Source organism: Peromyscus californicus, unplaced genomic scaffold, assembly GCF_007827085.1.
Source record: "Peromyscus californicus insignis strain IS unplaced genomic scaffold, ASM782708v3 Scaffold_6__1_contigs__length_162567912, whole genome shotgun sequence".
NCBI classification, from domain to species: Eukaryota; Metazoa; Chordata; class Mammalia; order Rodentia; family Cricetidae; genus Peromyscus; species Peromyscus californicus.
In genome coordinates, this window is record NW_026294584.1 from 19811714 (window position 1) to 19830826 (window position 19113).

Below are 19113 nucleotides of genomic sequence, written 5' to 3' on the forward strand. Positions count from 1 at the left end.
GATTTACAATACAGACTCATGGAGCCAATTAGCCAAAATTCCCTATATTTGTTAAGGAAATTAAAATTCCAATTAAATACCTTCCCACAGAGAAAATTATACAGTGAAAAAAAAATTGAGTAAGGAAGGCAAAGGGAGAGCACACAGATTGTAACTACAGATCGGCAAGTTGGCAAGTCTTCTTCATTCACACACAATAGAACCATCTCTTTAGAAAATACTTAGTTCATCTATAAAAAACCACTAGACTTCATAAGCAAAATTAGCAACATAGTGTGAGCCACATCAAGATACTTTATATTAATCTGGTTAGCAATAAACAAAGAAAATTAACCTTGATAAAACAATACCATTTATAGTGATATCCAAACCAAGAGATAATTAAGAATAAACTTAGAAAACTAACTGAAACTTAAAAATTACTGGGAAATGTAATTAAAAAGAACTGACAACTGGAGAAAAGCCATTAAAGAAATCCTAAGTTAGCAGGTATTTGTTAACAGGCTGGAAGACTAAATGTTCAGGTTCAGTTCTCTATAAGTTGATTAATAGACTCAATGTAATATAAATCAAATCTACAACTATACTTTTTATAAAAATTGCTGCAACTGTTTTAAATTTTCTAAGAAAAAAGAAAAGACCCAGAAAGTTATTTTAATTTTTTTTTAAATTAAGAAGTAGGAAAAGGCCAGCTAAGATGTCTGAGCAGGTAAAGGCATGTGCTGCTAAACCTGATGACCTGAGTTTGACCCCGAAGAACTATGAGGTGGAAAGAGAGAACAGACTCCATATGTTGTCCTCTGGCCTCTTCATGTACCCATGCACATATAACATATATTACAGATGCCAAAGAAATGAAAAAAGGTAAAAATGAATAAATAAAATAAAAATAACAAATATGAGAAATGAAGCTACTTGATTTCAAAACATCAGAAAGTTGGAGCACATAGCCACATATAGTTGGGCAAACCAATGAAACTAACAGAGACTCCAACCCAAAATTTCACTTATGTGATTAGTATCTATTTCATTATCTCAGAGTTGCCAAGAAAATTCAGTAAAACTTGACAACAAATAATGTTTTATTTTTTCAGGTAAAACTTAAGTCATACTTTACTCTGTATACAAACAAAACAAAACCCTAAGTTGAACCTAATTAATCTGAGATAAATCATAGACATAACTTAAAAAAAAAAGTCTAAGTGACCTTGGGACATTTTTCTTAAGAAGAAAATAGCCAAGTGTGAAGGCTCATGCCTTTGATTCCAGCTCTGGAGGCCAAAGCAGACAGATCTCCATGTGTTCAAGACTTTCACGCGCATGCCATGGCGTGCATGCTGTGCTCCCCACCCTCCATATACACACATATACAAAATAAAATAAATACAGTAATAAAGTCCATTGTTACGAATTATGCTGAAAGGCCACGAGAAGGCTTGGTCTCCAGTGTAGTACGGTTTTGGAATATTAGCAGATGAGCCTTGATCAGATGAAGTTAGGTTACTGGGATTCCAGACGGGTGTTTTGTCTCTTTGTTTCCTGCCCACCTTGTAGTTAGAGAATTTTTCTTCACAGGCTTCTAGCTCCATGATACAATGCCTCACCACAGACTCCAACCATGAGTTGAAATCTCTAAAATCAGAAGCCAATTTCAAAACACCCAAACTAAACAATAAAAACAAACCCCTTTCCTTCTGTAAGTTGATTCTGTTAGGTACTATATCACTGCAACAGAAAGCTGATGAACGCATAAAGCTACCTCATGATTCAGCAATTTTCTAATGTTTCATATACATTTAAGGGACATGGCGTCTGAGGCAGTGTTCTATTGCTATGAAACCACACCATGACCAAGGCAACTCTCTTTTTTTTTTTAATTAATTAATTTTTTTTGAGACAGTGTTTCCCTGTGTAGTTTTGGTGCCTGTCCTGTAGACCAGGCTGGCCTTGAACTCATAGAGATCTGCTGGCTCTGCCTCCCAAGTGCTGGGATTAAAAGCGTGTGCCACCACCGCCCAGCTCCAAGGCAACTCTTATAAGCTACACCATGAACAAAGCAACTCTTTTTTTTTTTGAAGCCTTTAAGCTCAAAGATTTGAGGTTGCTGATATTGGCCATGTACCTCTTTTGCTTCTTCTTCTTCTTTTTTTTTTTTAATGCCGAATGCTGTTTATTGGTCTTAAATACAGGCTTATGCCACAATGGGAGAACCCCGGAGGGCAGAAGTTCACTACGGATGTTTTACAATCTTGGATCTAAGCTGTTAACGCCCAATATGCAGGATACACAGACAAGGAACTTCCCTTAAACATTCAGGAGGGTAGAACCCAGCAGGGGCTTAGCATAGGGAGGATATCAAGGTCAAGGGCAGCAAGCAAGGCAACAGTTACTCAAAACAGGGGTCAGGGACCTACAGTTCTCCCCTTTTACTAAAAAATGAGCTTCTGACTTAGGTTGCGTGGGACGTTAGCTCTTGTAAAACAAAACATTTCACTGGGGTTTGCTTCTGGTTTCAGAAGTTTAGTCCATTATCATGGCGGGAAGCATGGTGGCTTGCAGGCAGATGTACATAGTACTAGAGAAGTAGCTGAGAGTTCTACATACTGATCCCCAGGAAGCAGGAAGAAAGACTCTCAGCTTGGAATGGGCTTTTTGAAACCTCAAAGCTCACCCCCAGGGTCACACTTCTTCTAACAAGGCCTTTCAAGTAGTGATCCTTCCTAGAGAACAAGCATTCAAATGTGTGAGACTATGGGGGCCATTCTTGTTCAAGCCACCACACATGGCATGTCTAATAAAAGACTTTTATTGTAATGGTTAAGAGTATTTACTGCTCTCTCAGTGGACCCTGGTTTAATTCCTAGCACCCACATCTGGAAGCTCACAACTGTCCATAGTTTCAGTTCCAAGAGATCCAACACCCTCTTCTGGCCTCCATGCTCACCTACACACAGATAGTGCACATAACCACCCTCCCACATACTCAATAAATAAATATCCCTCCCAAATCTTTATTTTTTAGAAAATTTTTTTACAGGAACAAGAGTAGGATACAAGTATGAATAATCATTCTCATCTAAATCCAAAAATATACCAAATGTCTATCGATTAGGATAATGATAAAACTATGATATATCCATACACAGAATACTGTTCCATCATTAAAAATAATAATAATAGCATGCCAAGCAACATGGTTGAATTGCAAAAATGATGTATTAAACCCAAGAAGTCTGACACACAGGAGTGCGTACCATATCATTCCAATTTTACCAAATTCTGAAAGAGACAGAATTAACCTATAGAAGCAGAAAAGAAATCAATGAGCCCTTTGGTTTTCAAGACCAAATCTGACTTCAAAGAGGCTCAGGGGATCCCTTTAGACTAATTGAAACATTCTGAGTCTTGATTACACTGGTACCCAGTTGTATACATTTGTCAAGATTCATTAAACTGTACAGTAAAAATGTGTGGATTTTGTTGCACATAAATTATGTCTGTGTAGACTTGATTAAGACAGTCTATTTGAGGATATGGTCCACTTACATAAAAGATGACTTGAAATAAACTCATAGGTAAAGTAATTGTGAGTGGAAAAATGTGGTGCTAGACTTAAATACAGAGAAGCATCAATTTTAATATTCTCTAGCAATTTAGTATCTATATAAAACAGTCATTTTGTTATTAATATTGAAAAGACAATTAATAGTAAGACAATTCAGTATGGTAGTCAAACACAAAATTAATATCCAAATTTTCATTGCTTCGCTATCTACAAATAAAAAATTATAATGCAACCATGTTTAAACTAACAACCCCAAAGCAGATACACTTTGAATTTCACATGCAAAGAAGTAAAAAGAATACATGTGAGAATATTTCAGGATTCCACTGTGGAGCATAAGATATACTTGAAGGAAGTAAGACAATTGTGCTGTCATCCAACAAAAACCCTCAAAATTATGAGGTTTCAGATATTTGGCTGTGAATTTCCTGGAGTTTAGCTGGTCTAAGAGGAGCACAGCTGGGCAGATTTGCTTTTCTGTATCATTTTCAGGGTGGGCTCAGCTGTTTCTTTGAGTTATGGCAGCCAGGAGAAATCTGCCTCCCTGGGACCAGAAGTCCAGCTGCAAAATGTTCCTCTGATAGCCATGCTACATGTGCGGAAGGGCAGCCTGGTGACTCAACAGCATTTCAAATGCAATTGTCAGGCTGCTGTGTGGATCCATTACAGTGTGCTTGCCTAGCATTTGTGAGACTCAGCGCTGCAAAAATTAACAGCAATATATTTAAATAATAGCAAAACTGATTCTACTCTGTGACTTCTACTAATACATCACCAGGCAAAGAAGTCCACATGTCTATAACTGACTTCAATGAGAAGTGAAAGAGTTTTTCCTCCAACAGAGGATTAAAAGAGCCTCTAAAGTCATGTGGATGCATTATGTTATGTGTGGGATGTTTGTGCTTCACAAAATACACTAAAGTCTTCACCCCTTAAAGTGACGGGGGTAAGAAATGAGTTTTTTGTGAGTTTACATGATAACATGCAGAGGAAGTCCTATGATGAGATTTGTGTTTTTATAAGAAAAGGAAATGCTAGGGATTGTAACTCAATGGTAGGGTGTTTGCCTAGCATACGTATATAAGGACCTGGGTTCAATTCCCCAGTATAGGGGAAAAAGTGAAATAGGGCATTGAAAGTGGGCTTGAGGGGAGGAGAAACCAAGTACTCTTTTTGTTTTTGTTTTGGCTTTTTCCTAGACAAGGTTTCTCTGTGTAGCCCTGGCTGTCCTGGAACTTGCTCAGTAGACCAAGCTGGCCTTGAATTCACAGAGATTTGACTGCCTCTACCTCTCAAATGCTGGATTTAAAGGTGTGCATCATCACTGCCCAGCATGAAACCAAGTACTTTTAATGATGTGACCATAGATTGAAAAGTTTCCATGGGATGTGTTCGTCAGTCACTCAATAGTGCTTTCCAAGAAGACACAAACTTGGTGATCTGAGAAAGCAAATTAATGTTTCAACCTTAAAGGGAAAATAAAAAACAGATCTTCATCAGGGCTTGAATCTGTTGGCATCATGAACTTGGACTTCCCAACATCTGGAATTGGGAGAAAATACATTTGTCATTTTTATTTTTTACAGTACCCCAAGTGAACTAAGGCAGTCTTATCACTATAGAGATAGGTGAAAAATTTGGCCAATAATATAATTCACTGAAAAGCTCACCTCAATTTTGGTCAAAAAGCATCAGTCACTGTGGTGGCTTTAAGTAACTCACCCAAATACTTGGAGATTTCTCAGGTGAACAGGAGACTGATCTCTTGAGACGAATCTGGGAAGCCAATGTCAGGGAGCAGAATGTTCAAGAAGAGGAGCTGCATGACTTCTGAGGCTTTGTGAGCTGAGTACCAGGCTTGAGAACAGAAAAAAACCTGCTTCAGTATAGCTGCAGTGTGATTATCACAGTGCTAAATTAATTTGCTAATTTGCAGAATGTGTTAGTACACATGTTTTGGCTCGAGTGACTAAAACACACCTGATCGCACTTACATTTATGTTTACCTTCCTATTTTAAAAATCATTTTATATAAAATCCATAAACAAGAAAAAGATTTTTAATCTTTCATCACATAGCTCAACTTTCTAACCATATGAATCATAATAGTTAGGATAAAAATAAAACAATTGTGTAAGAACAGTTTCTACCATTTATTTTACAGAGAAATTATAAAGGCTTGGCTATTGGTGCTAAACGAAACTAGTAAGAGCTGAAGAGAAGCAGTGCACAGCTCACTAAATCTCAGAGAATTTCAGATATTTGTGCAGGACAGGTACGTGGGATTCTCCTCTCTCAAAGTCCCTCATCCTAACAACCTGAAGACAGAACATCATTCAGGTCTTGAAAGATGGCCACTCCACCCACAAACAGCAAAATCCAGACAGCAAAATTCAGCACACCAGAAGTCAGCTGGCCGGGATATGCATGAGAACAAATATGACGATTACACACAAATATGCGTGTGCTGTACAGAATCAAGGCAGCTGCAAAATAGCATCCGAAACAAATTGATACAGAGATCACATAATCTAGGCTTGAAGTAAACTGCTTAGCAACAGAATGTGAGTTGAGTGGGCAGAAGTTGACAGTATCTGTTGAATTTCTGAGAATTAGAGTAAAGGCATTGTGTTCTGTGGTAGAACCAGCAATGCTGGATTAGATGGAGCTTGGTAATGCACTCTCGTACTGAATGCAGAGGCTACAGCTTCCTGGAAGAGTGGCAAGACATTTCGCATCTGTTCATGCCTCTAAAACAAAGGATAAAGACATATGCAGCTCCCTCCTATTCTTTGTTCAAGAGCTCTCTCCAACTTGAAATAACTTCCCCGCTTCCCGCACCACGACAAGGCTTCCTGTATTCAACGTTTGCTTCCGACCCTTTTGATTGAGCTTCATTCCATTTACCCAGTCTCTTTGATTGAGCTTCATTCCATTTACCCAGTCTCTCACGTTTCAGTGCTTTCCACCAGTTGGCAACATTTGATGTTGCTCTATAAATATGTCTGAGGTTATCAATGTGTGTTACACACAATTTTGCATTGCTGGGGATCAAACCAAAGATGTTATGTATGTTAGTCAGGCCCCTTGCCACTGAACAACACCTCTAGCCCTGTATTTCATAATTCTGATAAAACTTTGAATTCCTGAAGATGAGAATCCACATCTTTATCTTGTTCACTACAGTTTTCAGTTAGTATCGATCATGCTTAATATGTAACTCAATACTTAATGTCCTCAAGAAATTACAGTAGAAAACCCCCCTGGCATGGTCCAGAGCACATTGACAAAAACAGTAATCATGCTTTTCCAAAGTGAGACCATGGACTACTTATTCTGAAAAAAACCCTCAAGGTCACTGGTAGAAATACAGTAGAAACCAAAATTTGAACAAGCTTCTGTGGATGCTTATACAGTCTAGTGAAGAACTATTATAGGATCTGTTATGCCCATAGACATTTAAGCTAATAGATATTTAAATTTTATAAGTAATTATTAAATATCTATTCATTTATTAGATCATATAGAGGGTAGAAAAAAGTTGAATGAGAGGCTGGAGTAATAATTCAATAAAGTGTTTATCTTGCAAGCAAGAAGACCTGAATTCAATCCCCAGAACTCATGTAAATCCTGGTAGAGACAGGTGGATCCACGAGGCTCCCTGGCCAAGCTTCCTTGTATACTTCACAAGGCCCAGGCTAATGAAAGACCTTTCAAAAAACAAAGTAGATGACATCTAAATGGCACTTAAGAAACAACAGCCAAATTTGTACTCTAGTCTCTTAATGCATGTGCCCACAAGTACACATGAACATACCACACAAACAGGGGGTAGGGGAAGACGAAAAGAAGAAGGAGAAGGAGAGGGATAAGTGGAGGAGGAGGAAGAGGAGGAGGAGGAGGAGGAGGAGAAGGAGATGGAGAAGAAGAAGAAGAAGAAGAAGAAGAAGAAGAAGAAGAAGAAGAAGAAGAAGAAGAAGAAGAAGAAGAAGAAGAAGAAGACAGCCAAAATGGCCCTATCAAAAAGAAACTTAATATTTGGCATATGAGAGGGAATAGAGATGGACATCCTCCATTATATAATGCAGAACAGGACAAGCATTATAAAAGATGTTTTTTAAAAAATAACTTATGGGTGAAATGCAATTTTATGTAAAGCTATGGAACAAACTAGAAACGAGATTAGCCCCAAACATAGGGCCTGCTTCCATTACGGGATATCACTAAGTTCTGGGCTGTGTAGAAGAGTTAACGGAGATGTAAACAGGCAAGCATGCTGGAATCCCCCATAGTACCACAATGTTGGGAGAATAATTCCTAAAGAGAAAGCCTAGACCAAATCAAAACACAGGAACTATCCTGCAGACATTTGAAACCAGAAGCTGATTGATTCTACCTGAGCTATAATCCAGTCTGGAGAATTGCAGCAATCAGTCCCACTCAGTTCCTGCATAACAGGAAAAGAGAGCTAACTGTCCCTGGAAACGATTAACATCAGTGGCAGTCTGTGCTAGTTCATATACAATCTCTAGCACATAATAAAAACTTGTAAAACAAAGAAGCAGAAAATTGTTGCTGAAAACTAAAGGAAAAAATGAAAATAAAAGCAGAGAAATGGTCAAGGTGATCAGTAATCAACATATAACAGTTTTAAAATAAATTAATTTTAATTAGCATAAAATAAGATAAAATGCATAAGAAAAAAAAATAATTTTAATGAAGAGCTAGACTCTAGACCAGTGGTTCACAACCTTCCTAATGCTGCAAGTCTTTAACAGTTCCTCATGATGTGGTGACCCCCCAACCATAAAACTATTTTCATTGCTACTTCCTAAACTGTAATCTTGCTACCGTTATGAATCCTAACGTAAACATCTGTGTTTTCTGATGGTCTTAACCCCTGTGAAAGGGTTGTTTGACCCCAAAGGGATCGCAACCCACATGTTGAGAACCTCTGCTCTAGACTCAGGCAGCACCTACAGTTTCAGCTACTTAAGAGTCTGAGACAGAAGGAACATGAGTTTGAGTGCATTCAAAATGATGCAAGGACACCACCCTCTCAATCTAGAGAGTGGGAGCAGGAGCATGGGATGTGGTGGAGGAGGAAGGAAAGTTAATAAAAAACGGAAAATTATTCGCTATGCAAATAAGCGAATTGGTATCACAAAACTGAAAGAGTGCGACGTATGAAATCAGCGTTGAATTGACCGGGTAAAGGCTGGCAGACGACAGGAGCACAGGTGAGGAGAGGGTCCGGACGCGCGGAGGGCCGACGCAGCTTATTTATTGCAGGGATGCTCAGGGACCTCCGTGGGAAGGAAGTGGAAACATATCCGGCAGAAACTCCGCCACAAGTTTAATGTACAGAAAGTTCCCAAACGGATGAAAGGCATGAAACTACAGATTCCAGGACCTCAAGAAATTCCAGGAAACTCGAAGAAAATAATACAATAAGCACGAGTAGTAAAACTGCCGAAAACAAAACTCAAGAGACTTCCACAAGGAAGGTATAGAGCAGGAACCATTGCATTCAAGGTGTGACCAAGAAACTGATAATTGCCTTTTCAAAGTCAACACTGGTAACAGGAAACAATTAAATGACATCAGCAACGGCTTAAAAGGGAGGCAGGGAATATGGCTCAGCAAACAGAAGACCGGATTTGGTTCCCAGCACCCATATAAGTCACAATTGCCCATGAGTCTAAACCAAGTGATGTGATGTCTTCTTCTGGCTTCTTTAATGTATGTGGTGCACATAAACTCATACACACACATTTACATACACATACATAAATCAAAATCTTTTAAAAATAAACTGAAAGGAAAAAGTGATTTAAAATTTTCTACGTGAAAAAAATATTAAAAATGAAAGCAAAATTGAATATTTGGAGGCAAAGGCTGAGATAATTGTCAGCACATTTGGAATACAAAAAAATACCAAAGGAAGTAATTCAGGCTAAAATAGGCTGAAACAAGACAGAAGCATAAAAATACAGAAAAGCAAAGAAATAAAATGCCAAAGACATAATAGTTTAAGTCAATAACACAAATGTCTTCCAGACTATGTAACAAATATAGAAGAGATGTCTATGATGATCATACCATAAAGGGCAAGAGAGTTATATATGTAGTTTTAAATCATGGAAAGATTATTCATATAAAAATATACCTAAAAGCCAAAAGACATAAAATGAGACAATTTTTAGTGTTTAGTGTATGTGTGTGTGTGTGTGTGTGTGTGTGTGTGTGTGTGTGTACATGTGCACATGCCACAGTGCATGTGTAGAGGTCATAGGAAAGTTTATGAAAGTCAGTTCTTTTTTTCCACTGTGCTGGTCCCAGGAAGCAAACTCAGTCACCAAATTTAGTGGCATGCACCTTTATTCTCTGAGCCACATCACCACCTGATATTTATATATCTATATCATTTATATCTGTATCTATATCTAGGACAGATAATTGAGAAATTGTATAAAATGAATTAAACCAGGATTAGCAAAGAAAATAGCATATAATGGTGAGAATACCATGTATCTCTAAAATTCATGAAGTTTAAATTTAATGCTAAATGCAATCATTTTAAAAGGTATAACCTTTAGAGGATCACTTTGTAGGCCTATGGATGTAGCTCACTGGTAGAGTGCTTGCCTAGCATGTGAAAGGACCTAAGTTCTATACCCTATATCTCAAAAATTAAAAATAAAAATATAAAAAATGACTAGATCATGAAATGTCTTCATTAAAGGCTTAAGGGAGCCTTTTCCTTTTCTTTCCTGAGCCACACACGCATATAGCAAAAGGCTCCATGTATGACAAAGAGCAACTCTGCACCAAACACTGCATTCACAGGTCTCTAGATACTGAGCAACTCCCAGCCTCCAGATATATGAATGCTGTGGAATATTCCTTTATACTGTGTGAATACGTGTTGCTGTGATTGGTTTAATAAAGAAGTTGACTGGCCAATAGCTGAACAGGATAAAGTTAGGAAGGAGAGCCAAACTGAGAATGAGGAGAAGGAGGGCAGAGTCTGGAGTTGCCAGCCAGAGGCAGAGGGAGCAGGAGATGAACTTGCCATGTTAATAACGGTACTGCCACCTGGCAGAGTGTAAACAAGGAATGTGGGTTAATTTAAAATGTAAGAGCTAGTTAGTAATAAGCCTGCGCTATTAGTTGAGCATTTATAATTAATATAAGCCTCAGTGTGTTTATTTGAGAAAAACTCTGCCTACATATGAAGAAAAATACTGTTTATAAATTCCCAACATTAAGGCTTTTGATATGATACAACTATATCAGCAATTGCATTGAGCATAGAATAAAAGCAATAGTGCTCACGGGGCTGAGGCAAAAGGGTAGGGATGTCCTGACCAACCTGCGCTGAAGAGTGAGTTCCAGGACAGGGGCTACATAGCAAGAGGCTGTCTCACAACCAAAAATAAAAGTAAATTGTGACAGTAAGAAGGATTTTTCAACAGCCCAAATACACACATTCTATTCATAACAAAATCACCACAAAATATGAAAATTGATGATCTGAAGGGAAATTATTGATCAATACATGCAATGTAAATAGCAATGGAGGCAGAAGGCAGTGTGGCTGTACGCTGATAAAGTGAGCGGTGACATAAGCAATTCTGCCAGGGTTGAAGCTGCGCATCTGCTGAACCCAGCGATCAAAAGAGCAGAGTGTTTTCGTGTCTGGGGACACTACATGAATGAACATTCCAGGGCAAGCTTTCCAGAAAGAATAAAGGAGGGAGAAAAGCATAGAAACGGTTTAAGGAAGCCATAACAAAGACTTTTCAAGTCTTGAGAAAATGTGAATAATCAGGTCCTTGAGGCTCGAAAAACTCAAAAACCAGATGTAATCAGAAAATCTCCCATTGAAGGTCTATTATAGTGTGAAACCATCAGAAATAACGAGCAAGGGAGGTTCTTAAAAGAGCAAGAGAAAAGCACCAAGTCACGTATGACTGAGTCCTTCACACAGACTTTTCAACAGAAACCTTCCAGGCCGGCAGAGAACAGACTCAGCTAGAAGGGGAGGGGGAGGGGGAGCGCCAACATGAATACCCCATCCCACAAAGCGACAAGCTAACCTTCAGAGAAGAAGAAGAAAGGCTGGATGTGATGATGCATGACAGCAAATCTGAACACTTGGGAGGTAGAGGCAAGGCGACCACCAACAAAGGGCTACAAAAGAGCCAGAGGACAATTAGTGCAAGAGCAAGCCTTTACTTCTCAGTGGTAGCCTTGACTACGAGTGGATTCAGCTCCTTAATTAAAAGATACAGCCTGGATGGATGCATTTAAGATGCGGTGATATGCTTCATACCAACAAAAAAAACTTCACTGCTAAAGACACGCAGCAGACTAAAAGTGGAGGGACAGAAAAAGAGAGAAAGGGACAGGTAGGCAAAGAGGGAGGGAGAGAAAACTATGGGTCAGTATTTCTGATGAACATATAAGGGAAAATTATCATACAACTGCTACATCTGGCTAGATATACACCAATTGTCCCAGTACTCTCTACTTGAGAGGCTGATGAATGAGTTCAAGGCCAGACAATCAAATTTTACAGCATATAGAATGATTGTATGCCATAATCAAGTGGGTAATGCAAGGAATGCAAAGATGATTGACATACATGTTCATAAACATAATATAGTACAGCAATAAAATGAAAAGTAAAAATCACATGATTGACAGATAGAACCATCTACAGTGCAAGAGGAAGTCAGTAACCAGAGCTGACGAGCCATTCCGTATCCCACGACATCCTTTCTGCTCTCCCACAGGCCTGGCAGGATCTTGCCCACGGACCACGTTGGCACCTTGCCTCTCATGTCCCTTCCGTAAAGTCAGGTTCACTCTGTTAGCAGATGATGAGGCGTCCTTTCCATTAGCTAAGCAAAGGCTGGCAGTGATGCGTTTTAGCTGACGTAGGTCTAGTATGACAGTTACGGTGAATTTCAGCTGGATGTTCAGGGATTTAGACACCAAATGTGGAGCAAAAGTACAAACTCCAAGGCCACAAAAACGTATCCACGGTGACACGGCCGAGGTGTTTGCCATTTTTGACATCACAATTCAGAAGTTCAAAATGGCCTTCACCTTGATTGACCAAAACAGAAATGGTGGCTCTGACAAGAAGATTGGCAGGATGTGCCTCTTCACTGGGGACACATCGAACAAACGCCGACCTGGATGCCGTGATGGAGGAGGCCCCACGCATTTGCACCATGGTTCTCAGAGCCAATGGCACAGATCGTAGAGACGTCGTCAGAAGTGCTTCAGCTTGCTTTGATGAAGAAGCAAGGGGCACCATTCAGGAGGATTACTGGAGGGGCTGCCCAGAGCCATGATGACCGCTTTCCTGACAGAAGGTGGTGTTTGGTTATTCTCACCTCACACACATCCGTGGAGACAGAGATGACTGGAGAACTTCAAATCCCAGACAGATGCTCTTTGCTGCCACTTGGGGCAGCAAAGTTTGCTGAAAGTTCCTCTTGAGACCTACTGCGTCCTAAGCTGAGCAGCTTTTTCTGTTTGTGTTTTCAGCCAATTTGGGCACATGGATGTCTTTTCCATCACACTAGAAACGGGGCAGGACCTTTTGTAGGGTGTTAAGGTTAGTGGTGGTTTTCCTGCCTCCGAATAACTGTAGTTCACACCGTCACATTTTTTTTTTTAAGAGAAAGCTATTCATTCATTTTCCCTGAACTATAATTAAACTCTATGATTACAAAGAAAATGAAATTAATGGGAAAATGGATAGATTTGGAAGGTGTTATATTAGGTGAGATGACCCAGACTCAGAAAAAATGGAGTCTATTTCCCCTCATGGTCAAAATTCTAAAGATATTAAACCTAAAGAAATGCATATTCTCAAACAAAGTGAAGGCCGTGTGTGATAGGAACCTCACAGCATAGTATCAGGATACAGGGTAGGATTGGGAGTCTCACAGCGATAAAATAGAAAATAGGAATGTGAAAACAAGAAGAGCTCAAACTATCTACAATGTAATTTTAACTATGGCAATACCTATGGATTCCAGTTTAAAAAAAAAAACATTGCAACTAATGAATTCAGTAAAGTTCTAGGACACAAAATCAACATTCAAACAGCAATATCTTTCTATACACCTGGAAAACAGTTGCTGAAAAAGGAAATAAGAGAACAACCTCACACACGATATCGAGGAAAAAATGACTTCAGTGCCTGTGGTTAAATTAAACAAGGAAACAGATGATTTCTACAACGCAAACACTGATGGAAGAACTACAAAATATAAAGTCAAAATGTGCTTCGGAGACTTGGCGAGCAAACCAGGAGTATTACCATAACAATAGACATGCCGAAGGAGACAATATTCAACCCAGAGATCAATCCATTCTTGTGGAGCAAATTGATTTATGACAATGTCAGCAAAATCCTGCGTCAGAGAAAGCAGAAAGTATTCAATAAATGATGCTGGAAAAACGGGAGAAATTAACCCCTTTCGATCTCACAGCCCAAAAACCAACTCCAAAAGCTTCAATGATATAAGTGTAAATCTTCAATCTATGAAATTACTACATGAAAACATAGAAAAAATACTTTGGTGCCTGGATATATTGATGACTATCTTAGTCAATGTGAAGAGACATGTTACCATGGCAATTTTTATAAAAGAAAGCATTTAATTGGGGCTTGCTTACAGTTTCAGAGGTTTAGTCCATTATCATCACGGTGGGGAGCATGGTGGCATGCAGGCAGACATGGTGGTAGAGAATACCTGAGAGTTTTACATCCCGATCTGCAGGCAGTAGGCAGAGATAGATACTGGGCCTGTCTTGGGCTTCTGAAACCTCAAAGCCCACCCCCAGTGACATACTTCCTCCTACAAAGCCACACCTTCTCCAACAGGGTCACACCTCCTAATCCCTTCAAACAGTGCCACTACCTGGTGACCAAGTATTCAAATCTATGAGCCTATGGGAGGCCATTCTTATTTAAACCACTATAATGACTTTGAGATAAGAAGTGCCCCCCCCCCCAAGCCAACAGAAACAAAAATGGACAAATGGGATTACATCAGACTAAAGCTTCTGCATAGTGAAGGGACCAAGGGACAGATAGAGACAACCTGCAGAATGGGACAAAGCATTTCCAAACCACTCCTCTAACAAGGCATTAATATTCAGAATGTATAAGGAACTCAATTCAAGAGCAACATACACATAAATAATAGAATTTTTAAAGGACAACAGACATTTCTTGAAAGAGAAAATACAAATTGCTAATAAGTTCGTTAAAAATAGTTAATGTCATTGGCCATCACACAAATCAAAACTGCAATGAGATATTACCTCAGGCCATTACAGAGAAGACAAAAAATGCAAAAAATAGGGGCTACAGAGATGACTAAGAAGTTACGAACTGTGAGAGAACTGCCAGCACCCATGCCAGGCAGTTCACACCCAACTGTATTCCAGACCCAGGGGACGTATCTGGCTTCCATAGGCGCCAGCACACACATGCACAAGCCACCACCCACACACACACACACACATACACACACACACATACACACACACACACGATGCTGGCAAGGATGTAAAGAAATGGACACCCTCATATAATGTTGGTAGGAATATAAGTTCGTTTGGTCATTATGGGAAAAACATGAAAGTTTCTCAAAGATATAGAATGATCTGTAGCTCTATTAGTAGGTACATTACGGGAGGAATTGACACCAATAAACATTGAATGGACATCTGCCCTTCAATGTTATTAGTGCCAATCACAATAGCCAGGATAGGGAAACAGCCTAAGAGTCCATCAGTGAGTGTTGAGAAGCTATGGGACAGAAACATTATTAGATATCATTCAGCTATATCAAATATGGCTTTTTTTGCTACAAAATAGACTTGTAGGATGCTAGTGAAATAAATCAAACCCTCAAAGGCAAATACTGCATGCTTTCTCTCACATGGAAGCTAAAACAAGTTGATCTGAATGTAGAATAGTGATTCCTACAGACTTGGAAGGGAGCTGGACAATGGGTACCTCGTATAGATGTAATTCATGTTACAGATATTGTGAAGAATGGAAAGAGAGGAGATCAGAGGCTGAAACGAATGAGTGAAGAAGAGAACTGCCTGGATTTTTTTTTTTCAAGACAGAGTTTTTCTGTATAGCCCTGGCTATCTTGGAAATCACTCTATAGACCAACTTGACCTCCAACTCAGATATCTGCCTGCCTCTGACTTTTGAGTTCTGGGATTAAAGGCGTGTGACACCACCACCTGACTACCCTGGATTTTTGTCAATTCATGACGTGCACAAGTGATGAAATATCACACAAAGCCAATCATTATATAAAACTATTTAATGTTAATTATTTAAAAAAAAAAAAAAGAAAGAGCAAAAATACAGAACAACTTAGAGAAAACCCAGATTCCCCACATATAGTCTTGGCAGTCATCTTGGAAGCATAAGGCAATGTCTACCAGAGAATAGAACTTACATAACAGAAATTGAGAACAAAATTCTTAAGAAACACTAATATTTTGCCCAAAATTTGTAGGTTTTAAAATTTAAACATACTGAACTGTTAAACATTTAACTAAGTACATTTTATAGTGATATTACCTGTCTTCTCATCCTGTAAAATTAATCTTCTATACACTTTAAACAATAGCTCCATATCACTCCTGCACCCCAGTCCCTAAAAACTTCCATTGTTCTTCCTCTCTCAGGCATTTTGAACATTCTAAGGCCTTCATACAAGTGAAAAGACATGTTGTCTTTCTGAGATTGTCTTATTTCTCTCAGCAGCATGCCTGAAGAGTTTACCCATTTGTAGCATGTGCATTCCTGCCTCTTTTAGTGTATGCTTTTGTCATATTTTAACTAAAAGGAACAATGTTTCCATGGACATGAGCATACAATACCTCCTTAAGAACACACTTTCTGTGTTGGGGAAAGGGGGAGAAATAGAATTGTTGGATCATATGGTGATTCCATGGCTTTAGTTTAAAACTCTTTGGTGCTAGGAATTGAATTCAGGACCTCACGTGTGTTAAGGACATGTTCTATCACCTAGATATGTTCCCCCCTTCTAATATTCTGAATAACTACTACATTCTCTCTTTCTCTCCTTTTTTTTTTTTTTTTTTTTTTTGTTGTTGTTTTTCGAGACAAGGTTTCTCTGTGTAGTTTTGGAGCCTGTCCTGACTCTCACTCTGTAGACCAGACTAGCCTCGAACTCACAGAGATCCACCTGACTCTGCCTCCCAAGGCCTGGGATTAAAGGCGTGTGCCTCCATGCCCAGGACCACTATATTATTTCTAGCAATCGCTCTTCTATTTTTTTTTTATTCTCACCAAAAGAACACAGTGTTAAAATTTCATTACACTCTTACAACACCTTCCCTCCCTCCATCCTTGGGTTTTGTTGTTGTTGCTTTTGCCTTTGTTTCTGACACACTGGGGACTGAACTCAGGACCTGCTATACATTGAGCTATATCCCCAGCACCAGACATCACCCTTCTTGTGTTAATTTTATATGAGGTATGAGACAAGGATCCATTTGCCTTTTCCTCCACATGTATTTCTAGTTTTTCCTAACACCTTTTTTTTAATATGACTATCCTTCATTAATTGTCACATAAATCCATTGAGTATCCATATTTGATGGTCTCTGTTCATAGACTCTGTAGCATTACCTCATTCTCCTTGCCTAGCTCAGTGTCAATATTATGCTATCTCAGTTACTAAAGTTCTATAGCAATGCCATATCTAGAAGACAGCATTTCACTGCATTCATCCACACCTTCCTGAAGAGTTTTATGGTTAATGGTGGCTGAAAATTTCCCTTTCTCATGTATATAACCTCCCACCTCTGCTCATGAAAGCAATCATAGCTAAACATAGTGGCTCACACCTGTATCCACACAAAAGTAGCAGGAACAATGACACAGTAGAAGTAAGAGAGGAACTTGTGGTGAAGAATTAAATATATATGTAATTGAAATAGCAAGAGAATAAGCATTCTAGGATCAAATTAAATGGAAAATATAACTTCTCTGAACATTTGAGATAAAGCAAAGCCAGTTCAAATTGAAATATTTTTAGCTACGAGTGATTGCCTTACAAAATCAGAGATATCTCAAATAAATATCTTGATGCATTAGATGAGAGTGAAACAAGAAGTGTCAGAGCAGACTTAATGAAATTAATTGCTTCATGATGAAAGCACTTAAGCAACTAGGAATAAAAGGAACATGTAGTCAACACTGTACTAAGTGAGAGATACTGAAGGTGTCTTCTCTTTACCAGGAACTAGGGGAAGATAAACATTCTCTACACATGTACTTGTGCTTGAAGGCTTGGATATATAGGAGAAATAAAGGACACAGAGATAAAAGGAGGAAGAACTCAAATTATCCTCTGTTATTTATTATTCAGTGATATAAAGAAATAAAGATCATGGCAGATTTTTTGCCATGGAGAATACAAGAGCAGTTCAGTAGCAAACAAAAAATTATTTGAAAACCAAACAGGATCTACAAAGCATCAACCTAACTCACCAAAAGAAAGAGAGAAATGAACTAGAATAATGGAATTGGAAATAAGGTGGGGGACTTTACAACAGACAGGAGTGAAATCCATCGGACCCCCATTAAAATGTTGAAAGTTCATATTCAAAAAAGCTGGAAAATTTAGAGGCCCTGGATAAATTCCTTGATACATATAACTTACTGAAATTAGATGTAGAGGCTATAAACAACTTCAATGAATCTACAATGACTAGCAAGATTGAATCCATAGCAAAGAGCCTTTTCATGATAAAAGGCCCTGGACTAAACAGATACATTGCTAAATTCTGCCAAACACTGAAAAAATAACTAACATCAAAGTTCCTGTGTTAGTTACTTTTCTATTGCTGGAAAACAAAAACAAACAAATGAAAACCACCATGTCCAATACAACTTATGAAAGAAAACATTTAAAATGAGGCTTTCAGTGACACAATTCCTCCAATAAGGTCACACCTCCTAATCCTTCTCAAGCAGTTCCACTAACTGGAGACCAAATATTTAAACATAGGAGCCTATGGGGGGCATTAAAATTCAAACCATCATTGTTTCCCAAACTGTTTTATAAAATATAATGAGAAAGAACATTACTAGCTTTTTCTATTAATATAGCATTATCCTAACAGTACAACTGGAAAGGGAAAAGAAAGAAAGAAAGAAAGAAAGAAAGAAAGAAAGAAAGAAAGAAAGAAAGAAAGGAAGGAAGGAAGGAAGGAAAGAAGGAAGAAAGATCTGTAGACCACTTTTCACACTGTAATCGTCAACGAGAATGTCCCCTTTGGCTAATATGTTTGAATGCTTGGTTGCTAGTTGATGGAATTGTTTGGTAAGGATTAGGAAGTGTGGCTTTGTTGGAGGAGGTATGTCACTGGGAGTGGGCTTTGAGGTTTTTGAAAGCCTTCATTATTCCCAATTAGCTCTCTCTGTCTCGTGCTTGTGAATCAAGATGTAAGCTCTC